We start from the raw sequence: 27809 nt of genomic DNA, 5'->3' as shown, positions 1-27809 counted from the left end.
TTTGTAGTGATTTATGCAATCTTTCAGTGTAACACAAAATCCTGGTACTCCCTTGTATAGGGAAATGGGACGAGAGGGGAAAAGGAGGTACTGGCTGTGGCACTGCAATGCAGGTTGGGCGCTGGAGACTACATCCCCTAGTATGAACGAGAGAATGGGGAAATAGGCACAGCTGGATGACAGATTGCAGGGAAAAGCTGCATGATCTGATCTCAGGCTACTGGTGAATCATCTCATGAATGTTCTAGCGGGGATTGGTTACAATATCGCTAGTCGGGATACTGGACGTCACAATGCCAGAATCCCAGATAGCGGTGAAATGCCGCCGCCGGAATCCCAGCGCCACAGGTTTTTTACCCTCTATAGGTGTTCACGACACCAATAGAGGGAGAATATAACCTGTGGTGAGCGCAGTGAGTCACTGCGCCCGCAGCAAGGCAAGGAAGCGAGCCCGCAAGGGTCTTGCTAGCGCTCACCCCCCTGCCGGCATACAGGTGGCCAGGATCCCGGTGTCGGTATACTGACGGCCGGCATACCGAATGCCATTTTTTTACACCGATCCCGTTCTGGCCTATATGGAGGATGCACTGATGGATGCCGCCTTTTGTCTTTCCTGTATTTCAGCCTTAGTCTGTATATGCCAGACTTTTAAAAAGACACTTCAGTCATTGCCGTTAAGGTTCAGTCTTGTTTGGTTCACAGTTGGACTCCAATTTAGCAGATCTGGTTGCTGGAAAGAAGGCCATACTTTGGGTGTTAAATCAGAGCCAAGCACCACACTTCCTGCCTGTTACAGACATGATGAAGCAGCAGCAAGTAGCAGCTCCCATGTCAGCGCTCTGTGTGGTGACACAATAGGAGCATTAAAACAGTCCTCCAGTGACACAGGCTTGCCTAATAGCTGATCTGGCCCTGATGATAGCTTCATCTTCATGATTTATATGGATTTGTACTATGGGGGTCATTCCGAGTTGATCGTAGCTGTGCTAAATTTAGCACAGCTACAATCAGGAACACAGACATGCAGGGGCACACCCAGCACAGGGCTAGCCCGCCCTGCATGTCAGTCCCTGCCCCGTTGCTGAAGTACAAAAACATTGCACAGCGGCGATGCTTTTGTACTTCAGGAGTAGCTCCCGGCCAGCGCAGCTTATGCGCGCTGGCCAGGAGCTACTTGTCTCGGACCGCCCCCTCCCCCCCCCCCCCCGCGCAGTCCGGACATGCCTGCGTTGGCCTGACCGCACCCACAAAGTGGCGGCCGAACGCAGCCATGCCGCCCCCTCCCGCCCAGCGACCGCCTCTGTCTGTCAATCAGGCGGAGACAATCGTTACACAACGACAGCCGTCGGCTGTCAGCCATGCGCCGCGACGCATGCGCAGTTCTGACCTGAACGCTGCACTTCGAAGAACTCTAGCGAGCGTTCAGCACAGAATGACCCCCTATGTCATTGCTGATTTAATGTAAATGTATTCATTCTCATGTTTGATCTTTTGTACCTGGTTTTCTTATTGCCACTTTCAACTACTTATCCTGCACTCTTTAACTATTGATTTGCTGACAGTTCTTTGTCCCATTAATAAACGCACCAGTTGCCCCTTTCTACTGGTTTTATGGATACTGCTAAGAACTATGGGGGTCATTCCGAGTTGATCGCTAGATGCCGTTGTTCGCTGCGTAGCGTTCAGTGAAAAAAAGGCTAATCTGCGCATGCGTATGCACCGCAATGCGCACACGCGTCGTATGGGTACAAAGTCCTTTGTGGTTTTGTACTGGTTCTAGCGACGATTCCAAACGCACAGCCGATCACAAGGAGATTGACAGGAAGAGGGCGTTTCTGGGTGTCAACTGACCGTTTTCTGGGAGTGTTTGGAAAAACGTAGGCGTGGCCGGGCGGGTATCTGACGTCATTACTGTGTCACTCGTCGCAGCAATCATCGCACAGGATAAGTAACTACAGGGCTGGTCTTGTTTTGCATAAAATGTATTTTCAGGCGCTCTGCTGCACAGGCGTTCGCACTCCTGCAAAGCGAAAATACACTCCCAGTGGGCGGCGACTATACGTTTGCACGGCTGCTAAAAACTGCTAGCGAGCGATCAACTCGGAATGACCCCCTATATGGGGGACATTTACTAAGCAGTGATAAGAACAGAGAAGTGAGCCAGTGGAGAAGTTGCTCCATCAACCAATCAGTAGCTCTGTATAATTTTATAGTATTCAAATTATAGATGTTACTTCAGTGCTGATTGGTTGCCATGGGCAACTTCTCCACTGGCTCACTTCTCCGCACTTATCACTGCTTAGTAAATGTCCCCCTATGATCCAAAAGAGCAAGGGTCAGACACAGTTGGAGGCAACTGATCAGAGACGAGATGAGATCTATCAAACTAGTAACCTAACCCCAGTTCGCACAGATGCCTGTGACTAAGGGGTCTATTTACTAAGCCTTGGATGGAGATAAAGTCGCTGGAGATAAAGTACCAGCCAATCGGCTCTAACTGCCATGTTACAGACTGTAGGGTCTATTTACTAATCCTTGGATGGAGATAAATTGAACGGAGATAAAGCACAAGCCAATCAGCTCCTAACTGCCATATCACAGGCTGTGTTTGAAAAATGACAGATTGTAGGTTATTGGCTGGTACTTTATCTCCAGCGACTTTATCTCCATCCAAGGCTTAGTAAATAGACCCCTAAATCTGTATTACACACCTAGTTGTAAAAATATGGACCACTTAACAGACACATTTTTCAGTAGCCAAAAAGGGCAATATCTACCACAAAAAGGCATTCCATCACACACATAATAGTGTTGACCTATAGTAGTTCATCTTATTATTTTCTTCACTAAAACAAAATTCTGGAGTTTAATTGTCTATATCTCACTATTACTAGAGTGCCACAATATTCCCAGCATCGTCAGCAAAAAGAAGCTCCTATGCAAATGACACCATCTTGCCCTGACGAATGCATGTGTGTCAGTGGAACTGTGTGACACCATCTGCCCTTGCGGTCAGCATAAGATTCCACAACACTGTGTAATATGCTGTATTTGTGTAACTAAACAGTAACAAATTCATTTCTTAGACTTCTTTAAAGCAGAGTTGCCTACCCTCCCTCATTCTGCAGGAGACTCCCTGAAATAGCAGCAATCTCCCTGACTCCCTGAATAGACCAGCAATCTCCCTGATTTTACATTACCCCCATTATATAGCTGTTACATTCTTGGGGAAAAGATCAATTAGAGATATATACATTCAAATGGGATCATCAGCGCCATTTCCCTGTATTGGTTATAAGACTCAATGATCCCTATGGCTACATTCATTTTAAATAAGTTTTCTCATGGCCACTTACAGTATATATGTATACAGTATACTAACTTTGGGGCTCATTTACGTTTTGATGTAAGTCATTTTCATGACGCGCCTCTCAGATGCAGCAGTACACGTCCGCGCTTATAGGTGTTACTTTCACAATCTCCCTGAAATGCTTTTTCAAAAGTAGGCAAGTATGCTTTAAAGCTGCCTAACCACCCAGGGAAGGAGCAGAGCATAATACTCTCATCCTTGAAGCTGATGAGGCTGCACAGTGCAACCATTTTTACGGGGCTCCATGTATTATCTAACTGTCCCAGCTAAACACCAGTGCTGTGCGACATTTGGAGGGTGGTGGGAGCATGCGGCCAATGAAAACACAGACAAAAATATGAACCACGTAATGATAATGCAGCTTTGTTATCAACCGTGATAAAAATTTCTCTCTCCCTGTATCTTGAAAGAGAATCAATTTCAGTTCATAGTTAGACTACAAAAATATGAGTGTAAACTATTTTGGGGGATGAACAGCTCAGAGATTAAAGCATAAAGTCCATTTCTGCCCTCACGTGATGTCACATCCAGGTCCTTTCCACAAAGAGGAAATAGACACAACCATAAAGTTAATCCTTGCTCATAGTCATACCACATTACAACACTGTGATGATTTATTGAAGAAAAAAAAACAATCTTTCTTTCCTATATAAAACTCATTCCAACAAGCTACCTAACAATCACTTCTGTTCTGCTGCTCCCACACACTATACACAATTAGTAAATGAAAAGCTTAAAATAATCACCATTTAATTACAGTAGCTAAAACAAAATAAATGTCAATGGTTTATAAGCTTCTAAAGGTAGTCATAGTGCACACACAAAGCAGGACAGTAGCGTGTTATATTTATGCTTTACTGGTGTGAAAAGTATTTGAAGACAAATGTGGACTTTGGATGCTGTATAATTACCACATTATATCTTAGTAAAAATAAATATATAAATAAATAAATAATAATAATAATAATAATGTCACAGTAACTAAAACACTAAGCGCTAGTACACAATTATATTAATATACAGTATATTACAATAATTATAGAACTAACATTTGATTACCATTATTATTCCGGCCAGTGCACTATCCATCAACCATGCTGCCGCTAGGAGTGGGGACAGCCTTTCTTAACCACAACAGTCCTTCGTAAACCAGCCTGATCTTCTGGGTAATATTGTACATTTATGATTGACCAACCGAAGTAGCATTTCAAATTGCAAACTCTCACAAATAAGGCAAATATATATTTGTTTTGGTTCATGCTTGCATACAGGGGTGGAGGTAGCCAGGGGTGTGGTATTAGTTGCCAGCGACCGGGTTCCCGGCGCCCAGCATACTGGCACCAGGATCCTGACCGCCTGCTTGCCGACAGCGGGGCAAGAGCAAATGAGCACCTTGCAGGTTCGCTGCGCACACCACGCTGCGGGCACGGTGGCTCGCTACGCGGACCACGCTATCTACTCTCCGTCCAGGGGGGTCGTGGACCCCCAAGAGGGAGAAAAGGTGTTGGGATTCCGGCGCCGGTATACTGTGCGCCGGGATCCCAACAACCGGTATACTGAATACCACCCGTAGCCAGAACTTTGTGGTCCCCATAGCAACATTTGGAAGGGGCCCCTGTCCCAGTGCTTCTAGAGAGCCACCTCTCCGCAGCTGTTGTTAATTTTATGCTCCATGGTAGTGCCATAGGGGGTCATTCCGAGTTGTTCGCTCGCAAGCTGCTTTTAGCAGATTTACTCACGCTAAGCCGCCGCCTACTGGGAGTGAATCTTAGCTTCTTAAAATTGCGAACGATGTATTCGCAATATTGCGATTACACCTCTCTTAGCAGTTTCTGAGTAGCTCCAGATTTACTCGGCATCTGCGATCAGTTCAGTGCTTGTCGTTCCTGGTTTGACGTCACAAACACACCCAGCGTTCGCCCAGACACTCCCCCGTTTCTCCAGCCACTCCCGCGTTTTTCCCAGAAACGGTAGCGTTTTTCCGCACACACCCATAAAACGGCCAGTTTCCGCCCAGTAACACCCACTTCCTGTCAATCACACTACGATCACCAGAACGATGAAAAAGCCGTGAGTAAAATTCCTAACTGCATAGCAAATTTACTTGGCGCAGTCGCACTGCGGACATTGCGCATGCGCACTAAGCGGAAAATCGCTGCGATGCGAAAAAAATTACAGAGCGAACAACTCGGAATGACCCCCATAGTTCATTTTCTGAGCCATAGTAGTGCCTTCATTAATATTATGCTCCATAGTAATGCCCTAGTTTATTCTCGGCACCATAGAAGCGCCCTAGTTTATTTTCTGCACCATAGTAGTGCCCTAGTTCACGCTATGTCACACTGTAAGGCTGCCAGTACACATTATGCAACATGATACACTCAATTCACATACAGTGATCCCAATTCATATTATGTCACATTACATTGCCTAGGGGCGTTTAACAGAGGAGGGGCCCCTGTGCAGACTCCGGCTAGACCCTCTCCTCTGTACAGCGCAGTAGTCACCGGCATTGTGCCGGCGTCTACTGCGCATGCGCAGGTCTACGGAAACATTGCGCCCACCATGTTCCAGAGACCAATTTACCTACTGCACGTGCACCATTTTTGCCGTGATTTCACCGCGGCTACAGCACCCCTCGTTTCACTCCGGAGGGGTATTAAACTATGGGTGCAGTGTGTATGGTGTGGGTGTCCCCCCCCCCCCCCCCCCCGGACCCAGGGGCCTGTGTGTACCGTTCATATTGCACCCATTATAGAAACGCAAATGACAGTGCCCAGCTCATAATTATATAACATTATAATGCCCTCCAGTTTATTTTAAACCACATGACACGATGCAGATCCTGGGGTATAACTATATTATGTAGAATAACTGTTAGTAACTAATACTAAATAAATAATATAAGATATTCCTGTTTTTAACCATTTATATTCAGTAAATTAATACTGATTACTTCTTATTTCACATTGGTTCATTTGCATAAGACTTGCAGTCTTGTGCTATATCACGTTACGCCAATCAGCCACAGATAACATATTAGTGCTGCTATTCTCTCTTTACATTTGTTGTATTATTTACGGTTGGCAGATGCCCTTCATCTGTCGCTGCTGCGATGTAGCGCCAAGTAGAAGCATATCTTTTGTGTATCTATCACAATAAAAGGTAACCTTCAACTGTAACATTATTCAACAGATTGATTTACATTACATATTGTATAATGATCATTTGATAACAAATAAAAATGTTAAAAACATTTTTTTAATAAACCAAATTTAGAAAATAACAGTTACATAGTCAGTGAGGTTGAAAAGAGGCAAAATGCCCATTGGGGTCAACCTGTATTCTGTGTTAAGCCAGAGCCGGCCCTAACCAATGTGATGCCCTAGGCAAGATTTTGGCTGGTGCCCCCTAGCACCACCGCTGGTTCCGCCTCTGACCTAGCACCTCTTTCCCAGCACCATCACCCCTCACCCATAGCAATCCTTATTTTGGTGTTTGTACCCCCAATATTTTAAATAGGAACAGTTTGCACATTTGGTGCTCAGCCCAAAAAGGGGTGTGTTTTTGCTGGCAAGGGGCATGGCCATACAATAGTAACCCCAATTCCAATTACGACACACAGCACTGCAACTTTATTCACATTTGATCATGCGATAGTGTCCATAATTCATATTACATCCCACAGTAGCATCACTTTACCTTATAAACGTTACTCCTCACAGTAGAGCCCCTTATTCACATTACATCACACTGAATTGCTCCTTATTCACATTACACCACACACTATTGCTCTTTATTCACATTAGACGACACAGTAGTGCCCTTTCTATACACAACGTCACATAGTAGAGCAACTTATACACATAATACCACAGAGTAATGCCCCTTAAACATATGAGACACATTATTAAATGTCCTTATAAACATAATGCGCCTTACACATTATGACAACCTTTATTAATGCCCTTTTACACATAATGTCCCTTACACATATGCCGCACATTATTAATGCCCTTATACACATAATGACACACATAGTGCCCCTTACACATATGTTGCACATCATTAATGCATTTTTACATGACACACATAATGCTCCTTACACATATTCCGAACACTACTGCACAACCAACCCACTCACATGCACACAGCACTCACACTGCCACTAACACTGTGACCTCTGCCTCTGCTTGGATACAGATGTGTCCTCATAAATCTTGCCTCAATGCTAACGTCGGGCACCTTTTTTTTAATGAAAATGCATCTTATTTTCATTGCCATGTGGCTAGGATGCACAAGCAGCTTCTGCTGATTAAAACACTATGCAGCATGCCTATATACTGTGTGAGACTGTGGCTATATCTGCATATGAAATGCTACACACAGAATATAGGCATGCTGCATATCATTTTAATCAGCAGAAGCTGCTGATGCCCCTAGGCATATCAAATGCCCTAGGCAATTGCCTAGTTTGCCCATGCCTATGGCCGGCTCTGTGTTAAGCTGTTCATATTATAATGCGCCTGGTGAAGTAATGGTTTAGTACCAATTGACAACTATGATTCTTACCACTCCCAGATATTTAATGTCAATCTGTTAAATGCTATAGCCCTGGATACATTTTCCAGTTAGAAATGTGTCCAATCCGTATTTAAATGCATTTACAGAGTCTGCCATTATTACCTTCTCCGGCAGGGAGTTCCAAATCTATATTGCCCTTACCGTGAAAAACCCTTTCCTATGTTGTGTACGGAATTTTCTCTCCTCTAGCCTCAGCGAGTGCCCACGTGTCCTATACAAAGTTCTTTTAATAAACAAATCCCCTGCTAACTCTTTGTAATGACCCTTCACATATTTGAAGATATTAATAATGGCCCTCATTCCGAGTTGCTCGCTCGCTAGCCGCTTTTCGCAGCAGTGCACACGCTAAGCCGCCGCCCTCTGGGAGTGAATCTTAGCTTAGCAGAATTGCGAATGAAGTATTCGCAATATTGCAAAAAGATTTTACTTTGCAGTTTCTGAGTAGCTCGAGACTTACTCTTCCAGTGCGATCAGTTCAGTGCTTGTCGTTCCTGGTTTGACGTCACAAACACACCCAGCGTTCGCCCAGACACTCCCCCGTTTCTCCAGCCACTCCCGCGTTTTTCCCAGAAACGGTAGCGTTTTTTCACACACTCTCATAAAACGGCCAGTTTCCGCCCAGAAACACCCACTTCCTGTCAATCACACAACGATCAGCAGAACGAAGAAAAAACCTCGTAATGCCGTGAGTAAAATACCAAACTTCTTAGCAAATTTACTTGGCGCAGCCGCAGTGCGAACATTGCGCATGCGCAGTTAGCGGAAAATCGCACCGATGCGAAGGAAAAGAACGAGCGAACAACTCGGAATGAGGGCCAATGTCTCCTCTTAGACGCCTCTTTTCTAGTGTATACCTAGTAAGCCTTTCCTCGTACTCAAGTGTCTCTAACCTTTTAATCAATTTAGTAGCTCGCCCTTTGAACTCTTTCTAGTTCTCCGATATCTTTTTTATAATATGGTGCCCAAAATTTAACACAATATTCCAGGTGCGGGCGCACCAATGATTTGTACAGCAGCAGTATTACATCCTTGTCCCTTGTCTCAATGCCCCGTTTAATGCACGCAAGCACTTTACTTGCCTTATTTGCTGCATTTTGGCATTGTGTACTGTTATTAAGATTAGTATCTGTGAGCACCCCCAAATCTTTTTCCACCACAGTTACCCCTATATTTTCCCCATTTAGAGTGTAGGATGCAAGTGTGTTTTTGTCCCAAAATGCATAACTTTGCATTTTTCTATATTGAACCTCATTCTCCATTTAGACGCCCAGGTTTCAAGTTTAAATAAGTCATTCTGTAGAGACTCCACATCGCTTTCTGAATTAATTACCTTACACAGTTTAGTATCATCTGCAAAGATTGACACTGTGCTTTCCAGGCCTATTCCTAGATCATTGATAAATATATTGAACAGTAGCGGGCCAAGTACGGACCCTTGCGGTATTCCGCTGACTACTGGTGCCCAGCTGGAGAACATCCCATTGACCACTACTCGTTGTACTCTGTTATCCAGACAATTACTTATCCATGTACAAATAGTATATCCTAGGCCAAGGGCCCTCATTCCGAGTTGATCGCTCGCTAGCTGCTTTTAGCAGCAGTGCACACGCTAAGCCGCCGCCCTCTGGGAGTGTATTTTAGCTTAGCAGAATTAATTTACTTGCCAGTGACCATCACTAATATTGCCTTCTGTGTTTGGGCTTCTCACCTTTGGAATAAGAATATGAACCTTGGAATGTATTTTATGAGAGTTTCAGGATTATAAATTGTTATTTTGCTGTTGCGTTCAGTCAATTCAATTTAGATTTTATGACAGGTCTGACTTCTAAAAGTCAAGTCTACATTGACATGTTAAAAGATAAAGAAAAGTAATCCAGTCATTTGTATGGAACCCACGGCAGAGTAAGCTTGTACCTTTCCACCAATCACTAATACCTCACACCGTGTCTCCCCCACAAGGTCGACATGGACAACACAAAAAAGTCAACACATTTTGTCAACATTGTTTTTACCATGAAACAAAACTTCCCAGTCAATGTCGTTTAGTGCCCGTCTCAGCATATTGAAGTTAGCTTTTCTAAAGAAAAATGTTTTGGTTGATCCCTTATAGCTATGTTTCTTGAAACTGATGTCGAATGTGATCATATAGTGGTCACTGTTTCCCAAGGTCTCCCGAACTTGTGTTTGGTATAATGTCCACATTATTGGTAATAACTAGGTCCAGAATAGTTTTACCTCTAGTTGGGTCCTTGACTAATTGAGTCAAGTATTGATCCTTTAATGTATTTAAGAACCTGCTGCTCCTAGGTTTCACACATGAATCACTACTCCAATTTATATTGGGATAGTTAAAATCCCCTAACACTAGGATGTCCCCCATTTTGTTCTTATATAAAAAGGTACAACAACTAAAAATGATAAAATAAATTAAATACAAAATGCAATTTGCCAATCTGGAACATGAAATACTGTAGAAATAAGGGACAGATCATGTTGGATAGGAAATTGGTCCTATATTCCCAAGACGCGAAGTATTTTGAGATGCTACTGCCATTTGTGTCTATGTGTATGGGCTGAAGACATATTATGGTGGGTTTATAGCTGTATTCCTGTGATTTGCAGGTGAAAATGGAAATGTATGTATGCAGGGACGGATTAGCCATAGGGATCCCCAGGAAGATTCCTGCTAGGCTGACATGACTGTGGGGCCTGTTTTGTGTGTTGTCATGTTACCCCAACTCCCACTTGACAGGCAGCCCACCCACACTGCTTTGCCCCCATACATTGTTATTCCATCTCTGCAGTACAGCGACTCTGCCATCCAGTGATGCTGCCATGGCTACATAGTATGTTATACCTCTTGTGCTGCCCATGTCGGGTCACTTCTACAAAATTTTACAGGGCCTCTTTTAGTTCCCTTTCTGCACCTGGTCTCAGACACAACTGCAGTAAGAGACACAAGGAAGGCCGCAACTGCATTCAATCAGGCCACATGGGGAGGGATCCCAGCCCCCTCATCTAACCGCACCCCCATTAGGGCTGCTTCCATTAATTTCTCAGGCTGGTTTTCCATCCCAATCCGCCCCTGTATGTATGTATGTATGTATGTATGTATGTATGTGGCGTGCATATAAATAATAATACCTAATTAGTAGCCTGTAATATAATAAGAATTTACTCACCGGTAATTCTATGTCTCGTAGTCCGTAGTGGATGCTGGGACTCCGTAAGGACCATGGGGAATAGCGGCTCCGCAGGAGACTGGTTACAACTATAAAGAAAGCTTTAGGTCTAACTGGTGTGCACTGGCTCCTCCCACTATGACCCTCCTCCAGACCTCCGTTAGGATACTGTGCCCGGAAGAGCTGACACAATAAGGAAGGATTTTGAATCCCGGGTAAGACTTATACCAGCCACACCAATCACACCGTATAACTCGTGATACAATACCCAGTTAACAGTATGACAACAACCGAGCCTCTCAACAGATGGCTCAACAATAACCCTTTAGTTAAACAATAACTATATACAAGTATTGCAGACAATCCGCACTTGGGATGGGCGCCCAGCATCCACTACGGACTACGAGAAATAGAATTACCGGTTAGTAAATTCTTATTTTCTCTGACGTCCTAAGTGGCTGCTGGGACTCCGTAAGGACCATGGGGATTATACCAAAGCTCCCAAACGGGCGGGAGAGTGCAGATGACTCTGCAGCACCGAATGGGCAAACTCTAGGTCCTCCTCAGCCAGGGTGTCAAACTTGTAGAATTTAGCAAATGTGTTTGACCCCGACCAAGTAGCTGCTCGGCAAAGTTGTAAAGCCGAGACCCCTCGGGCAGCCGCCCAAGAAGAGCCCACCTTCCTTGTGGAATGGGCTTTCACTGATTTAGGATGCGGCAGTCCAGCCGCAGAATGTGCAAGCTGAATCGTACTACAGATCCAGCGAGCAATAGTCTGCTTTGAAGCAGGTGCACCCAACTTGTTGGGCGCATACAGGATAAATAGCGAGTCAGTCTTTCTGACTCCAGCTGTCCTGGAAACATAGATTTTCAGGGCCCTGACTACGTCCAACAACTTGGAAGCGTCCAAGTCTTTAGTAGCCGCAGGCACCACGATAGGTTGGTTCAGATGAAAAGCTGATACCACCTTAGGGAGAAACTGGGGACGAGTCCTTAAATTCTGCCCTATCCATATGGAAAATCAGATAAGGGCTTTACATGACAAAGCCGCCAATTCTGATACACGCCTGGCCGAAGCCAAGGCCAACAACATGACCACTTTCCACGTGAGATATTTCAATTCCACGGTTTTTAGTGGCTCAAACCAATGTGACTTTAGGAAATCCAACACCACGTTGAGATCCCAAGGTGCCACTGGAGGCACAAAAGGGGGCTGAATATGCAGCACTCCCTTCACAAAAGTCTGAACTTCAGGTAGTGAAGCCAGTTCTCTCTGGAAGAAAATCGATAGAGCCGAAATCTGGACCTTAATGGAACCCAATTTTAGGCCCATAGTCACCCCTGACTGTAGGAAGTGCAGAAAACGGCCCAGCTGAAATTCCTCCGTTGGGGCCTTCCTGGCCTCACACCACGCAACATATTTTCGCCAAATGCGGTGATAATGGTTTGCGGTAACTTCTTTCCTAGCTTTAATCAGCGTAGGAATGACTTCCTCCGGAATGCCCTTTTCCTTCAGGATCCGGTGTTCAACCGCCATGCCGTCAAACGCAGCCGCGGTAAGTCTTGGAACAGACAGGGCCCCTGCTGCAGCAGGTCCTGTCTGAGCGGCAGAGGCCATGGGTCCTCTGAGATCATTTCTTGAAGTTCCGGGTACCAAGCTCTTCTTGGCCAATCCGGAACAATGAGTATAGTTCTTACTCCTCTTCTCCTTATTATCCTCAGTACCTTTGGTATGAGAGGAAGAGGAGGGAACACATAAACCGACCGGTACACCCACGGTGTCACTAGAGCGTCCACAGCTATCGCCTGAGGGTCTCTCGACCTGGCGCAATATCTTTCTAGCTTTTTGTTTAGGCGGGACGCCATCATGTCCACCCGTGGCTTTTCCCAACGGTTTACAATCAGTTGAAAGACTTCCGGATGAAGTCCCCACTCTCCCGGGTGGAGGTCGTGTCTGCTGAGGAAGTCTGCTTCCCAGTTGTCCACTCCCGGAATGAACACTGCTGACAGTGCTAACACGTGATTTTCCGCCCATCGGAGAATCCTTGTGGCTTCTGCCATCGCCGTCCTGCTTCTTGTGCCGCCCTGTCGGTTTACATGGGCGACTGCCGTGATGTTGTCTGACTGGATCAGTACCGGCTGGTTTTGAAGCAGGGGTTTTGCCTGACTTAGGGCATTGTAAATGGCCCTCAGTTCCAGAATATTTATGTGTAGGGAAGTCTCCTGACTTGACCATAGTCCTTGGAAGTTTCTTCCCTGTGTGACTGCCCCCCAGCCCCGAAAATGGCGTCCGTTGTCACCAGGATCCAGTCCTGTATGCCGAATCTGCGGCCCTCTTGAAGATGAGCACTTTGCAGCCACCACAGCAGAGACACCCTGGTCCTTGGAGACAGGGTTATCAGCCGATGCATCTGAAGATGCGATCCGGACCACTTGTCCAACAGGTCCCACTGAAAGGTTCTTGCATGGAACCTGCCGAATGGAATTGATTCGTAGGAAGTTACCATCTTTCCCAGGATCCGCGTGCAGTGATGCACCGACACCTGTTTTGGTTTTAGGAGGCCTCTGACTAGAGATGACAGCTCCTTGGCCTTCTCCTCCGGGAGAAACACTTTTTTCTGTTCTGTGTCCAGAACCATCCCCAGGAACAGTAGACGTGTCGTAGGGACCAGCTGTGACTTTGGAATATTCAGAATCCAGCCGTGCTGTTGTAGCACCTCCCGAGATAGTGCTACCCCGACCAACAACTGCTCCCTGGACCTCGCCTTTATCAGGAGATCGTCCAAGTACGGGATAATTAAAACTCCCTTCTTTCGAAGGAGTATCATCATTTCGGCTATTACCTTGGTAAATACCCTCGGAGCCGTGGATAGACCAAACGGCAACGTCTGGAATTGGTAATGACAATCCTGTACCACAAATCCGAGGTACTCCTGGTGAGGATGGTAAATGGGGACATGCAGGTAAGCATCCTTGATGTCCAGTGATACCATGTAATCCCCCTCGTCCAGGCTTGCAATAACCGCCCTGAGCGATTCCATCTTGAACTTGAATTTTTTTATATATGTGTTCAAGGATTTCAAATTTAAAATGGGTCTCACCGAACCGTCCGGTTTCGGTACCACAAACATTGTGGAATAGTAACCCCTTCCTTGTTGAAGTAGGGGCACTTTGACTATCACCTGCTGGGAATACAGCTTATGAATTGCCTCTAACACTGCCTCCCTGCCTGAGGGAGTTGTTGGTAAGGCAGATTTGAGGAAACGGCGGGGGGGAGACGTCTCGAATTCCAGCTTGTACCCCTGAGATACTACTTGAAGGATCCAGGGATCCACCCGTGAGCGAGCCCACTGATTGCTGAAGTATTTGAGACGGGCCCCCACCGTACCTGGCTCCGCCTGTGGAGCCCCAGCGTCATGCGGTGGACTTAGAGGAAGCGGGGGAGGACTTTTGCTCCTGGGAACTGGCTGTATGCTGCAGCTTTTTCCCTCTACCTCTGCCTCTGGGCAGAAAGGACGCGCCTTTAACCCGCTTGCCCTTATTGGGCCGAAAGGACTGTACCTGAAAATACGGTGCTTTCTTTGGCTGTGAGGGAACATGGGGTAAAAATGTAGACTTCCCAGCTGTTGCTGTGGAAACGAGGTCCGAGAGACCATCCCCGAACAACTCCTCACCCTTATAAGGCAAAACTTCCATGTGCCTTTTAGAATCTGCATCACCTGTCCACTGCCGAGTCCATAACCCTCTCCTGGCAGAAATGGACATTGCACTTATTTTAGATGCCAGCCGGCAAATATCCCTCTGTGCATCTCTCATGTATAAGACTGCGTCTTTAATATGCTCTACGGTTAGCAATATAGTGTCCCTGTCTAGGGTATCAATATTTTCCGACAGGGAATCTGACCACGCAGCTGCAGCACTGCACATCCATGCTGAAGCAATAGCTGGTCTCAGTATAATACCTGTGTGTGTATATACAGACTGCAGGATAGCCTCCTGCTTTCTATCAGCAGGTTCCTTCAGGGCGGCCGTATCCGGAGACGGTAGTGCCACCTTCTTTGACAAGCGTGTGAGCGCTTTATCCACCCTAGGGGATGTTTCCCAACGTGACCTATCCACTGGCGGGAAAGGGTACGCCATTAGTAACCTCTTAGAAATTACCAGTTTCTTATCGGGGGAAGCCCACGCTTCTTCACACACTTCATTTAATTCCTCAGATGGAGGAAAAACTACTGGTAGTTTTTTCTCTCCAAACATAATACCCTTTTTTGTGGTACCTGGGGTAACATCAGAAATATGCAACACATTTTTCATTGCCTCAATCATATAACGTGTGGCCCTATTGGAAGTTACATTAGTCTCATCGTCGTCGACACTGGAGTCAGTATCCGTGTCGACATCTGTGTCTGCCATCTGAGGTAGCGGGCGTTTTAGAGCCCCTGATGGCTTTTGAGACGCCTGGGCAGGCACAGGCTGAGAAGCCGGCTGTCCCATATTTGGTATGTCGTCAAACCTTTTATGCAAGGAGTCGACACTGTCGCGTAATTCCTTCCACAGAACCATCCACTCAGGTGTCGACCCCGCAGGGGGTGACATCACATTTATCGGCATCTGCTCCGCCTCCACATAAGCCTCCTCATCAAACATGTCGACACAGCCGTACCGACACACCGCACACACACAGGGAATGCTCTGACAGAGGACAGGACCCCACAAGCCCTTTGGGGGGACAGAGAGAGAGTATGCCAGCACACACCAGAGCGCTATAATAATACAGGGATTAACTGAATTATTTCCCCTTATAGCTGCTATATAAAAATTATACTGCGCCTAAATTTAGTGCCCCCCCTCTCTTTTTTACCCTTTGTAGCTTGATACTGCAGGGGAGAGCCAGGGAGCGATCCTTCCAGCGGAGCTGTGAGGGAAAAATGGCGCCAGTGTGCTGAGGGAGTTAGCCCCGCCCCTTTTCCGGCGGACTTCTCCCGCTTTTTTCAGGAATTCTGGCAGGGGTAATTTATCACATATATAGCCTCTGGGACTATATATTGTGATGATTTGCCAGCCAAGGTGTTTATATTGCTGCTCAGGGCGCCCCCCCCCCCCCCCCCCCCCAGCGCGACCGGAGTGTGAGGTGTGCATGAGGAGCAATGGCGCACAGCTGCAGTGCTGTGCGCTACCTTGTTGAAGACCGAAGTCTTCTGCCGCCGATTTTCAGGACCATCTTCATGCTTCTGGCTCTGTAAGGGGGACAGCGGCGCGGCTCCGGGACCGAACGATCGAGGTCGGGTCCTGTGTTCGATCCCTCTGGAGCTAATGGTGTCCAGTAGCCTAAGAAGCCCAAACTATCTCCAGTCAGGTAGGTTCGCTTCTTCTCCCCTTAGTCCCTCGCTGCAGTGAGTCTGTTGCCAGCAGATCTCACTGTAAAATAAAAAACCTAAAATATACTTTCTTTCTAGGAGCTCAGGAGAGCCCCTAGCGTGCATCCAGCTCAGCCGGGCACAAGATTCTAACTGAGGTCTGGAGGATGGTCATAGTGGGAGGAGCCAGTGCACACCAGTTAGACCTAAAGCTTTCTTTATAGTTGTGCCCAGTCTCCTGCGGAGCCGCTATTCCCCATGGTCCTTACGGAGTCCCAGCATCCACTTAGGACGTCAGAGAAATTACATTTAATGCTTAATAGGTAATGATGCTGCTGTCTCCGCATGGAATATTCTGCACTGGAGCTGATGGATCCATAAGCGTTGCTAGTAAGGCAATATACAATGTAGGACTTTGTTCATGTTCTGCTTGCAGCTGCTTTGTCTACTTGGTGAGGGTAACGGTCTTCCCTACTACTGACTCAGAGTCAGCATCCTCTATGTTGCCCAAGGTACCAAAAAGAAAACAGTATTTATTAGGAATATTGCTACATTTTGATGCTATAATGTGAAACAATAATTTCACTGCCTTTCTTGCAGCATCTGCAAGTGCTGTATTAAAATGTAGATGTATCCAAATGCTCTTGACCAAGTTACCACTCCAGTTTAGATAGTATGGCTGTGATTATGCTATTGAAGCCATCCCTTACATATACACATGCACATTCACATATGTCCTTTGGGCCTAATTCAGACCTGATCGTTGGGCTGCTAAAAATTTTGTCATGCGATCAGATTGTCGCCGCCCAAGGGGAGTCTATATTTGCAGTGTAAGTGTGTGATCGCATGTGTGCACCAAGATGCTAAAAATCTCTCAGTCAGCAGACAGCTGCAAATGGTTTTTCCAGTGTGTGTAGTCTGTGCGCAGCCCAGGACTTACTCCTACAATGCGATGAGAACAGGCTGATCGGGGCCGGAGCTGACGTCATACACCCTCCCTGAAAACGCTTGGGAACGCCTGCGTTTTTCCTGACTCTCCCAGGAAACGGTCAGTTACCATTCACTAACGGCCTCTTCCTGTCAATCAGCATGCGAATGGCTGTGCAATCAAAATTTTTGCACCAGCCAGTCACTGTCCGGCAATGCCTGTTGTTGTTTGACGATTTGCGTGCGCATTGCGGTGCGAAAACGCACAGCAGCGATCAGGTCTGAATCGGGCCCTTAATGCAAGTAGCTAACATACTATAGATTGTAAGCTTGTGAGCAGGGCCTTCCTACCTCTGTCTATTATTACCCGGTTTTGTTTCGTCACTGTTGTTTCCAATTGTGAAGCATAATTATAAGAAACTGTTACTAAAAATAAATACTGTATTTCTAGCCCTGGGAATATACATACAGAATTACAAATCATGTCACCCTGTAAAAGGTTGCTGCCACTGATAAAGTTTTCACATCTCTGGACCAAATACATTAAAATGAGTGAGTGCTAAGTTGTATTCCTGACATGTAAGTATAAATATAAAAATATCCTCACTACAGATAGGAGCCATGAATTCTGAGCACTTCTGCCAACATAAAATTCCACATGACGGACGCTTTTCACAACGGTAATCCAACTTGAGCTGTAAATGTGACTATTTGCCACTTTGCATTAAGTTCTATGCCAACACAAAACAGATAGTGTTGTGAATATATTGTGAAGTTGAAAGATTATTATTCATTCTGTAATGGTCAAAATAAGCGTATTTGTTAAACAATGTAAATGTTGCATGAAATTGTAATGATTTATGTATTATATTATTTATCAATAGAAAACATGATTTCTTTAAGTATGCACAAATGTCCATATTATACGGGTGTAGTACGGCTGACCGGCAGCATACCGACGCCGCGATCCCGGCGGGGAGGGGCGAGTGCAGCAAGCCCCTTGCGCGCTCGCTGCGCTCGCCACACTCGCCACGCTGCGGGCTCGGTGGCGACCTGCGGTCGCCACGGGTTCTATTCCCACTCTATGGGTGTCGTGGACACCCACGAGTGGAAATAGTCCCTGTTGGTCGGCATGCCGACCATCGGGACAGTGACCCGTCGGGCTGGTGGAGGAGGTCATGTGACTGCCGGTCAGCTGACCGGCGGTCACATGAATACCACCCATATTATACAACAATACATCCATTAACTAATGACTGTTTGTCGATGGACCACTACCAACCACAAGTGATACACTTGTATTCTTATTTCTGTACAGGAATTACCTTCAATTCCTTAGTTCGCACTAATACATCATAAATGTCCTTAGAAATGTATTGTCATTACACAGTGATTGAAGCACATATCATTTAAAGCAAATGCTGAGAACTGCTTCTTCATTTCAGGAGGAAAAGATGGATGTCACTTCAGTGACATCACTAGAACGTCATACAGAGGGCAATTCCCGGGCAGCGCACACCTATTGTTTATCAACCACCCCCTCAGTCTCTCACTTCATGGATGATATCACTATTGGAGCCATGTAAACTGGATCCACTGAAAGCAGCACACTGATTCTTCCGTGCTGCCAAATGGGAACTCCATCCAACAAACCGCGTCTCCCTAAATTATAACAATAACAGTAGTATTGTCTAATAATGAAATAAAAAAAAAGTAAATTCCAAATGAAAAGAAAACATCCTTCCATTTACAACATTATTATTGCTTTCAATTTGAAATAAATTATATGTATTTCCTCCCATTATATTCAGGAGACCTAACTACCCGTACTTTAATTAAAATGTGTTTGACCAGCTGAGTCACAAATGCATCAAACTGTGTAATGTTCGTTAAATTTGTTAATTTTCTAACACACTGTCATGTAGTCATTACTCTGTTATTATCATTAATTCTATACAACTATAGTTTTAATTGTTATTATTATCTGTTATTTTTCAGGTGCCACATGTGTCTGCACTACTGTACAGGGAATATTCCTACTGTAGATAGTAAAAGTGAAACTTGACAATATCAGAATTACAGTAAGTGTAAGGTGACATATCACAGGAACCACAAAGAGCAATAAACCAATTCTGTATTTAATGTGCTAACGCCAATGCCAGTGGTGCAAGTAGAATTTTTTTCTTAGCGGTACTGATAGCACATGTCAAAAATGGGTGTGGTCATGTGTCATGAGGGAGTGTGGTCACACAAAACTAGGGGAGTGGCTACATGACAATAGGGGCATGGCCACATTATGCCACATAATGTAATGCCCCTCACACATTATGCCAAACACCGTAATGCCCATTACACATTATGCCACACACCGTAATGCCCATTACACATTATGCCACACACCGTAATGCCCATTACACATTATGCCACACACCATAATGCTTATTACACATCATGCCACACACCATAATGTCCATAACATATTATACCACACACCTTAATGCTTATTACACATTATGCCAGACACCGTAATGCCCATTACATATTATACCACACATCGTAATGCCTATTACATATTATACCACACACTGTAATGCTATTACATATTATGCCACACAGTTATGCCGCTGACACCATTTTATGTACCACACACAAAAATGCCCCTTACAAATTATGCCCCACAATAAGGCTTCTAATTACTTGCTGCCAGGGGTTTCATGGCAAAAGATGCAGCTTTCCTGGCAGCACTAGCATTCTCGTCACTTCCGGGTAACACTATACATGCAGTGGCGTAATTTAACATTTTGCGCCCCCCCCATGGCATTTTAATGCTGCTTACATGCATAATGCCCACTGTAGTGCCGCTTACATGCATAATGCCCACTGCAGTGCTGCTTACAGGTATAATGACCCCTGCAGTGCCACTTACACACATAATGACCCCTGCAGTGCTGCTTACACGCATAATGCCCCACTAGTTTCGCTTACACACATAATGCCCCCTGCATTGCAGCTTACACATAAAATGCCCCTAGTAGGACTTACTACCCTACGTGCTCATTGCCAGGGGTTTCTTGCTCATTGCCAGGTGTTACATGCTCATTGTCATGGGTTTCTTGCTCTTTGCCAGGGGTTACATGCTCGTTGCCAGGGGTTACATGCTCCTTACCAGGGTTTACATGCTCCTTGTCAGGGGTTACATGCTCCTTGCCGCAGGTTACTGTACATGCTCCTTGCCAGATGTTTCTATGCTCATTGCCCGGGGGTTACTTGCGCGTTGCCCGGCCGGGGGTTACATACTCGTTGCCAGGGGGTAGGCGCACAGCATGCCAGCGCTCCTGGAATCTGCAGTTCAGGGTAGCGCTGGGTCCACTGCGCTCCCCTGACAGACGCTACAGGTGAAATAGTACCTCTAGTGTCTGTCTCCTCCAAGAGGGCGGCCATTTTTGGAGGGGCACAGGGTCTCTATCCATGCGGACAGAGACCCTGTGCCCTGCGGCGCTGGCGGTGGGCTGGTGGTACGGCGTACCAGCACCATATTTCTTAATGGTACGCTGTACCACCCAATACCATCTTACTTTCAGCACTGGTAACACCATGAAGAACGCAAAATGCTATCACAGAAATACTGTATATTTATTTTATTTTCATTTCTAATGATACTTCCCAGTCATGAAAATATTAACAATGTATATTATAATTCTACTTATTATCATAATATATACTACATATTTCTAATGTTACAATAAACATTGACATTTCAGACTGTTAAATAGCAGCATTTTTTTCTCAAATCCATGAATATAGTTAAATTATTGTTGTTTTGACAAATGACACAATGAAGGGCTTATTTACAAAGCTCTGAATCATTTTTTTTCAAATATTTTCCCCCAATTCCATTTTGCCTACTTAAAGTACAGTACTGTAGCACTTTTTTATTATATGCCCTGCATGCCTGGAATACTCCTTAAAATTAGTGATGAGCACCGGAAATTTTTCGGGTTTTGTGTTTTGGTCTTGGATTCGGTTCCGTGGCCGTGTTTTGGATTCGGACGCGTTTTGGCAAAACCTCCCTGAAATTTTTTTGTCGGATTCGGGTGTGTTTTGGATTCGTTTTTTTTTACAAAAAACCCTCAATAACAGCTTAAATCATAGAATTTGGGGGTCATTTTGATCCCATAGTATTATTAACCTCAATAACCATAATTTCCACTCATTTCCAGTCTATTCTGAACACCTCACACCTCACAATATTATTTTTAGTCCTAAAATTTGCACCGAGGTCGCTGGATGACTAAGCTAAGCGACCCAAGTGGCCGACACAAACACCTGGCCCATCTAGGAGTGGCACTGCAGTGTCAGACAGGATGGCCGATTTAAAAAATAGTCCCCAAACAGCACATGATGCAAAGAAAAAAAGAGGTGCACCAAGGTCGCTGGATGGCTAAGCTAAGCGACCCAAGTGGCCGACACAAACACCTGGCCCACCTAGGAGTGGCACTGCATTTTTCTAGCGAGAGGATGAGTGCTTCCATCCTCATCTGAATCTGAACCACTAGCCATGAACATAGGCCAGGGCCTCAGCCGTTCCTTGCCACTCTGTGTCGTAAATGGCATATTGGCAAGTATACGCTTCTCATCAGATGCTTTTAATTTTGATTTTTGGGTCATTTTATTGAACTTTTGTAGTATACTTGACGACACAGAGGTAGAGCAATGGACTACTGTACCGTACGGCTATATATATACTGGTGGTCAGCAAAATTCTGCACTCTATATGGAGTAGTGATGAGCGGGTTCGGTTCCTCGAAATCCGAACCCCCCCCCCCCCCCCCCCGAACGAATACGAATCTCGCGAGAATCCGACAGCGGGATGATGACGTTCGGGCGCGTTCGGGTAACCGAGCAAGGCGGGAAGATCTGAGTCTGCCTCGGACCCGTGTAAAATGGGTGAAGTTCGGGGGGTTTGGATTTCGAGGAACCGAACCCGCTCATCACTACTTAAAATCAATGCAAATATATCTAGACATTTAGATGGTCATTCCGAGTTGTTCGCTCGTTGACGTTTTTCGCAACACAGCGATTAGGTGGAAAATGCGCATGCGCATGGTACGCAGCGCGCATGTGCTAAGTTATTTAACACAAAACTTAGCAGTTTTGCTGGTGTTCGTGTGGCGCTTTTCAGTCGCACTGCTGATCGGTGAATGATTGAGAGGAAAGGAGTGTTTCTGGGAGGTAACTGAGCGGTTTCCGGGAGTGTGCTAAAAAACGCAGGCGTGTCAGGGAAAAACACGGGAGTGTCTGGAGAAACGGGGGAGTGGCTGGCCGAACGCAGGGCGTGTTTGTGACGTCAAACCAGGAACTAAACGGACTGAGGTGATCGCAATCTAGGAGTAGGTCTGGAGCTACTCCGAAACGGCAGGAAATTATTTAGTAGCAGTTCTGCTACTCTTTCGTTCGCTATTCTGCTATGCTAAGATACACTCCCAGAGGGCGGCGGCCTAGCCTGTGCAATGCTGCTAAAAGCAGCTAGCAAGCGAAAAACTCGGAATGAGGGCCTTAGAATGTTGTGAGACAGCTAGTTCAGTGACAATTACACTAACAGTTTTGGGATCCCCAGCCAAGGGGTAAGTCATTACTTTAAATTATAGATGTGCCTGGACTCCTGTGTTTTGGATCTAATTCATCCTCGTATTTTGGTTCTAATCCATCATTGCGTTTTGGTTTTGGCAAAACTACCCTCAAGCGTTTCGTTTCAGTTTCGGTTTTTGGTCCGGTTTTGGATTCCTTTAAAAATTGATAAAAATCGATAAACTTTGACTTAAAAAAATAAAAAATGTAATGTCATTTGGACCTGCTTACATGCAATACAACACCCGATTTCAGTTTTCACATCCAAGTTGCGAACTGACAACAGACCTGAGTCGGGACTCGGTTCCACTCAGAACCCCAAAGAGATTCCGAAATGAGACTCGATTTGATTTGAAGTGTGTGTTTATTTCATGAAAACCAAACCGCAAATCTCAACTTTAAATTCTTATATTTCTTTCCAGTGATGTTTTCATTTTAAAGAAAATAAATGTAATTGCGGTACACAGAAAAAATATTTATGCAACAATCTTTCCAGAGCTCTATAAATATGCCCCTAAAACAGTGTTTCTCAACCTCAGTCCTCAAGGTACGCTAACCGTCCAAATTTTAAGGATATCCATGCTTAAGCACAGATAGCAAGTCAAAATAAATGAGGTACTAAGACATCTGTTCTCAAATATCATACCTCCCAACTGTCCTGATTTTGGTGGGACAGTCCCGTTTTTCATGGTCTGTCCTGCTGTCCCACCCGCGGGTCGCAGTGTCCCGTGGTGGGGGGGAGGGGAAGGCAGTTGGGAGATCACCCCTGTCACTCGGTGCTCTGAGCAGAGCAGCGATGAATAGATGCTGTGTGCATGGGTCTATTCCCGGCAGAGAGGGACAGGGGGCATGGCCAGCCCTATTCATGCCCCCATAATGATGAAAACGGGGAGCATGGCTTGTGATCGTGGCGCTTGCCACGAGGCCATGCCCCCTAGATGATAGGTCACTCTCCTAATTTCGGTCGCGCGATGATGTCCCTTCCTGGAAGAGAGCAAAGTATAGCTATCCTTAAAACCTGCACTGTAGTGTGCCTTGAGGAACGAGGTTGGGAAACACTGCCCTAATATGAATACACTGCCCTAATATGAATAACCTGCTTAAAAAAAATAATTAAAAAAAGACATACATATATATATATATATATATATATATATATACAGGTTGAGTATCCCTTATCCAAAATGCTTGGGACCAGATGTATTTTGGATATCGGATTTTTCCGTATTTTGGAATAATTGCATACCATCATGAGATATCATGGTGATGGGACCTAAATCTAAGCACAGAATGCATTTATGTTACATATACACCTTATACACACAGCCTGAAGGCAATTTTAGCCAATATTTTTTATAACTTTGTGCATTAAACAAAGTGTGTCTTCATTCACAAAATTAATTTATGTTTCATATACACCTTATACACACAGCCTAAAGTTCATTTAGTACAATATTTTTAATAACTTTGTGTATTAAACAAAGTTTGTGTACATTGAGTCATCAAAAAACAAAGGTTTCACTATCTCACTCTCATTCAAAAAAGTCTGTATTTCGGAATATTCCGTATTTCGGAATATTTGGATATGGGATTCTCAACCTGTATATACACATACATACTCATACACACACACACACACACACACACACACACACACACACACACACACACACACACACACAGGTTGAGTAACCCATATCCAAATATTCCGAAATACGGAATATTCCGAAATTCCGGACTTTTTTGAGTGAGAGTGAGATAGTGAAACCTTTGTTTTCTGATGGCTCAATGTACACAAACTTTGTTTAATACACAAAGTTATTAAAAATATTGTATAAAATGACCTTTAGGCTGTGTGTATAAGGTGTATATGAAACATAAGTGAATTGTGTGAATGTAGACACAATTTGTTTAATGCACAAAGTTATATAAAAAATATTGGCTAAAATGACCTTCAGGCTGTGTGTATAAGGTGTATATGTAACATAAATGCATTCTGTGCTTAGATTTAGGTCCCATCGCCATGATATCTCATTATTATGGTATGCAATTATTCCAAAATACGGAAAAATCTGATATCCAAAATACCTCTGGTCTAGGGAGGCCAATCCCGGGATCGGGATCGGCGGGATCCCAGGATTTGGGCCCAAAAATGCCGGGATTTGAATCCCGGGATTGGAGCATCCAATCCCGGGATTCACGGGATTACACTGCGCATGTGCGGGAGGGAGTGTGTGTAAGTAATACTACTTACAATTAGGCGGGCGGCAGCCATAGACAAACGCTGAACGCGGCGGCACTTCAAATTGGCGCCGGCCGCCAGCCAGTCAGAGCTGGCGGACCGGCAGCCAATCAGGGAAGCTGCCGCAGCAGCGGCAGCCAATCTGGAGCGACTGCTGCGGCCGCTTCCCTGATTGGCTGCCGGTCCGCCAGCTCTGGTTGGCTGGTGGCCGGCGCTTCATTTGAAATGCCGCCGCGTTCAGTGTGTCCATGGCTGGCGCCCGCCTAATGGTAAGTGGTGTTACTTACACCCACCCTCCCTCCGTGCAGTGCTAACAGCCTCCCTCCTGCACCGCTACCAACCCTCCCCGCTACCTACACCCTCCCACACAGCTACCTACATCCTCCCGCCCAGCTACCTAGACCCTCCCGCACCGCTACCTACATCCTCCCGCCCATCTACCTACACCGTCCCGCACTTCTACCTACATCCTACCTCCCTACCCCGCCGCTACCTACATCCTCCCGCCCAGCTACCTACACACTCCCGCACTTCTACCTACACCCTACCTCCCTACCCCGCCGCTACCTACATCCTCCCGCCCAGCTACCTACACCCTCCCGCACTGCTACCTACACCCTCCCTCCCTTACCCGCCGCTACCTACACCCTCCCGCACCGCTGCCTACCCTCCAGCGCTGCTCCCTACACCCTCCTTCACTGATCCCTACTGCAATCCCGGGGTCCCGGGATTGAGCGTTTTTCAATCCCGGGATTGAAAAAACGGCCCGGGATTGGCCTCACTACTCTGGTCCCAAGCATTTTGGATAAGGGATACTCAACCTGATGAAGTCCACACAGGACGAAACGTGTTGGGTGCTGCCTTGATCTAACCTCAATTATTAAGTTAAGATATTTACTCCTCTCTCCTTTGAATTTTTGACTTTTTTATTCCTGTATATTTTATGTCCTATGTACCTTTTTTATGTTTTTTGTAGTTTTTTATGAGTTTTTATTTGCTTTTTATGCGTTTTATTCACCCCCTTGTGCATGTTATTTTAAATGTATTAATTTCCACCCTGTAACACTCGGGTTTGTCTAGTGCTTCACAGTATAATAAATATTTTATATTTTTTTACATAACTGCCTAGTTTTTCAAATTGTCTGACACCAGCGGTCGCCTTTACTACCTCATTCTCTGTCCACACACTTTTTACTTTAGGTACTTATACCAGTGCCTAACTTTACCTGAGGTAACAGGCTGACGTCCTAATAAACTGTAGGGAGTGTCCTCTAGGCAGATCTTTTTAGTTTTATTACTGTTTTGGTTCCAGTACTAGTGTTGATATTTGGGATACTGCATCTGTGGCGCTGATAGCTTCCCTGGTACACACACACACACATATATATATATATATATATATAACCTAAATGCCAGATTTTTGCTTCCTGATCTATGTCTATCCCCATAACACACCTTGGCATAAAAATGACAAATGATGTAGTGGCAACACTTGCCATAACAACTATGTTTTATTGGGTGTTTTCATCTTTCAACATAAAATAACATTTTGACAAGTCAAAGATCTAAAATGTAAAACAAATTTTCAATGTGAAAGTTTGATGAGCAGGTGGCAGACTAATAGCATCGTTACTTCTACATTGTACGTTTAGCAATTTCTTGTGCTTCAACAAAAGCATATTATGGAGAAACAAGTCATCCTTCAGCAGGCTTAATAATAGCACTGCTCCCATTACTAGGGCTCCTGCATACAACATCACAGTCACTCACGTTGCTGGCCACTGTGTGCAATGTTAGTCTTTATTGTTAGAAAATGACCCATCGTTTCTTCCTTCCCTTCTGGGCTTTTTTTTTTTTAAACAATTTTTTTTTAAAAAAAGCAACATTTTGTTTAAACGTCTTTGTAGAGTCAGGCTGGCAATGTCATTTAAATAAATAAAAAACCTGAATAAAATATTATGTTAGTTGCATTAGCAGCAGTGCCGTAACTAGGCATTTCCGCGCTGTGTGCAAGAAACGGCATTGGCGCCCCCCATGCAAGATGGGGGCAGTGCGCGCCGTAGGCGCGCAAAAAATATATATAGGGGCGTGGCTTCACGGGGAATGGGCGTGACCACTAAATAATACCAATTAGAATTTTTGTCTGTTCATTCCAGCATCACACAAAAACTACTGGATGAATTTGAATTGCGTTTTTACTACTGTATAGCTTAGTGACTTAGACAGAAACTGAGGTATGTATGATCTCAATGTGACGGGTTGGGGCTGAAATGTCGGCGTTCGGGATACCAGTAGTCAAAATACAGAGCACGGGATCCCGATGTTTAAAATCCTGACGGGGCTGGGCAAGAATGCGAACCCTCCCCCCAACCCTCCCTTACTGCTGCCTAAGCCTAACCCCCCTTCCCGCAGCCTAAACCTAACCCCTTCCCCCCCCCCTCCCGCACAGCCTAAACCTAACCCCCCTTCCCGCAGGCTAACCCTAACCCTCCCCCCGCAACATATACCTAACCTCTCCT

The 27809-nt window shown here is 45.2% G+C and overlaps 1 protein-coding gene across 4 annotated transcripts in view; it reads right to left on the bottom strand.

The window, feature by feature from the left end:
• Positions 1 to 27809, bottom strand: part of FRMD3 (FERM domain containing 3) — a 366853-nt gene that overhangs the window by 90865 nt on the left and 248179 nt on the right. The window lies entirely within an intron of this gene.

Source organism: Pseudophryne corroboree, chromosome 1 (genome assembly GCF_028390025.1).
Source record: "Pseudophryne corroboree isolate aPseCor3 chromosome 1, aPseCor3.hap2, whole genome shotgun sequence".
NCBI lineage: Eukaryota > Metazoa > Chordata > Amphibia > Anura > Myobatrachidae > Pseudophryne > Pseudophryne corroboree.
This window is presented reverse-complemented; position numbering and strand designations above follow the sequence as displayed.